This window comes from Phascolarctos cinereus, unplaced genomic scaffold, assembly GCF_003287225.1.
Source record: "Phascolarctos cinereus isolate Bilbo 61053 unplaced genomic scaffold, phaCin_HiC Scaffold_107;HRSCAF=656, whole genome shotgun sequence".
Classification (NCBI taxonomy): domain Eukaryota; kingdom Metazoa; phylum Chordata; class Mammalia; order Diprotodontia; family Phascolarctidae; genus Phascolarctos; species Phascolarctos cinereus.
The window spans coordinates 48,219-51,445 of NW_027555244.1; the positions used below are offsets into that span (position 1 = coordinate 48,219).

The following is a 3,227-nucleotide window of genomic DNA, read 5'->3' on the forward strand; positions in this document are numbered from 1 at the left end:
CTTACCCTGTTTATCTGAGTTCTCTTCTCCTCCCTCCTTTGTTGGATCATCATACAGATCATGTCATCTCATCACGGGAATTGCATGGGGTTCTGCCCTATGCTCTCTTCTTTTCTTTGTCCATCATACGTTATTTGGTCATCTCATAAATTCTCACCAATTTAACCATTGTTCAGCTATTCAGTCATGTCCAACTCTTCATGCTCCATGGGCAAAGCACACCAGATCCTTCTCTGCTATCTTTCAAACTCTCTCCAAGTTGTTGCTCATTTTTTACATGACAATATCTATTCATCTCATTCTCTGTCATCCCCTATTCCATTTGCTCTCAGTCTTTCCCAAGATCAAAATCTTTTCCAATGAATGTCATCATATATATCATGTGGCCAAAGTATTTAAGCATTAGTTTTTGTATTTCACCTTATAGGTAAAAGCCTGAACTAATATTTTAAATATTGATTCATTTGGCCGCCTTCCTATTCAAGGGACTCTCAAAAGTGCATGAGACTCATGAAACATGAAGAAAAAATAGAACAGAATGAAAAGTGTAAAAAAAATAGAAGAAAATGTGAAATAGTTAATCAGAAAAGCAACTGATGTGGAAAAGAGATTGAGGGGAGATAATTTAAGAATTATTGGACTACCTAAAATCCATGATTAAAGAAAAATATAAAGGAATACAATGTTGATATTATGTGAGGTCTGATTGAAAAGAAACTGCTGATTCCCTCCAATTAAAGCGTCATGATCTTCTGTTATACGTATGAATATACATGGGATATATATAAATACACACACACACACATGCTGATCTGCATACATACACATTGGGAGGATCATCTACATAACAGATATGTTAGTGTATAAACACATATACTTATATATTGAATGTACATGCAGGTAGGTATGTTTTCCACATGCACGTGTATGAAAATGCTATGGGATACATAATAAATGTTCAATAATACCTGATCTGTGTCATGTTTCACAACTACAAAGAAATTAGTCACCGTGGACAAAACATATAAACCATTAAAGGGATACATCTTCCCTCTATAGCTGCAAGCAACAGAAATAGGAAAGATTCTCAGGAACACAAAGGAAATTAGATAGATAGATAGGATAGATAGATAGATAGATAGATAGATAGATAGATAGATAGATAGATAGATAGAAAGGGTTAGATGTTCACTGTGAATTAGGAAGAATCCACAGACCTTGAAAACTTTGTCAGCCTGATTCTTCAAATTTTGCAGCCTCATGCTTCATCTGTTATTCTAAGTGGTCTCCTTGTACTCCGTGTTCTTGAGTTCTCTCTCTAAGTCACTCTCCATGTGGCCTGTCTGAATGAGGAGTTTTATGTGTGCTCTCGTACTCCTTTTTCTCACTGTGTCTCTTGCACAGTAATACATGGCTGTGTCCTCAGCTTTAAGGGAATTCATTTGCAGATGCAGCACGTCGTTGCTGTAGTTCAGGGAGATGGTGAATCTGCCTTTCACAGAGTCTGCATAGAATGTTTTTCCTACGTTACTATAAATAGATGCGTGCCACTCGAGTCCCTTCCCTGGAGCCTGGAGGACCCAGCTAATGTAATAGATGCTGAAGGTGAATCCAGAAGGTTTGCAGGAGAGGGAAAGAGATCCTCCAGGCTGTCTCACACCACCCTCAGACTCTACCAGGTGAACCTCACAATGGACACCTGCAAACAAAGAGTCATTGAAGACAATAGTCACACAAATACACTACTTCAAAGAGTGTATCCTTGGTCAAAAAAAAACAAAAGAAAAAACTACCTCGTAAAAGAGTCAGAATGAAAATTCCATTCTGTCCAAAACTCATTGTTCAGGCCCCACAGTGTCAGTTCTTAGGACAGAAAGTCCACACAGAAGAAAAGCTCCTCTCCCAGATCTGCAGACACAGGTTTTTCTGGTTTTCATCCCTAGAGGAAGGAGCCCAATTTGCATGTCTTCCTCTGTTTAGTGTGAGGAAGAGCAACTGCCTCGCAGTGGGATGAGTCCCCATCTCTGAGCTGCAGGGAGGTTTCCCTCAAAATTAGTTCTAAAATCCAGGGGAAGGTTAGTGACACTAAGAATCCAAATATTATTGGTAAGGACTCAGTGTCTATCCTTCTCCATCACTCCAATCTACCTTCAGTACCAAGAGATTGCTCATTAGGCTTTTCTATGTTGCTGTTATTTTCCCAGCTTGTCTCAATGCCATTTCTAATTAGGAAAGCACTCTCAGCTTTTTGTCGTTTTTTATCTTCAGCAGATATTGTATCTACCTTAAGATGGTTATTGTGGAATTTCTGAGCTTACTCTTGCCACTTACGCATGCTGACAGAGCTACTTTTTGTTCATTCTCTTTGTAATTAGATTCTACGTGCTCTATGTACCACCAAACCCATTCAAGGTCCCTTATATCCAGATTATGCTGTGTTGGCATGAGAGGGGTCATTGTGAAGTTTTCAACTGAGCACTTATACTTCAGAAATCAGCAGACACTCAAAATCAGGGATTGTCTTTAATTGATTTTTGCATTGTTTAGACAACAATAGGATAGAGAAAAAAGTTAATAATGTAGATTAAACTTAAAAGTTCATAGTGCATTCATTTTTCTCCCCTGGAGAGCTGGTGTTAAAAATCTTAACAGCACACCAAGCTCACATCCCTCTGAGCTGGAGGAATTGAGGCACGAAATGGTCAGGAATGAGAAAGCCCCTGCGTCTCAAGGATACTCCAAGAAGTCCCATGTTTTGTTTCTCAAGACTCACTGTGTGTGGTGACACAGTGACACCACATCCCCTGGGGAATATTTATGTCTTCTATAGTATCTGGGGAAAGGTATAGCCTGAGCCTCAGATTGCAGAGACCTCCATAGCAGAGCAACCGAATCTGCTGCAACCTACTCTATACAGTGATGTCAGCCGAGACATTTTTTTGTCTTGTGTCCAATTTACATTCATACTTTACTTACTGGGGAAGAAGTAATTCTCATCAGGGACCATTAGAATGCTGGTTTGTATTTTTACCTAAGTTATCCTCCAGTCAGGCTTTGAGACTGTCAAGTTTTATATGTTGTAAAGCATGACCTGACTTTTCTCTGTTTCTTTCTGTTTTATTTTCTTCCCCTAGTACAGACCTTACATTTGAATTCTGTGATTGCTACATATCTTGTAGGAAAAGGAACAATTTAAAGCAGCTTATAGAATATAGTTAAATTTTGTT

The 3,227-nt window shown here is 38.8% G+C and overlaps 1 pseudogene; it reads right to left on the reverse strand.

Annotated features, from left to right (window-relative positions):
• Positions 1-1,277: 1,277 nt before the first annotated feature.
• LOC110204125 (immunoglobulin heavy variable 3-23 pseudogene) lies at positions 1,278-2,335 on the reverse strand (annotated as a pseudogene).
• Positions 2,336-3,227: the final 892 nt, after the last annotated feature.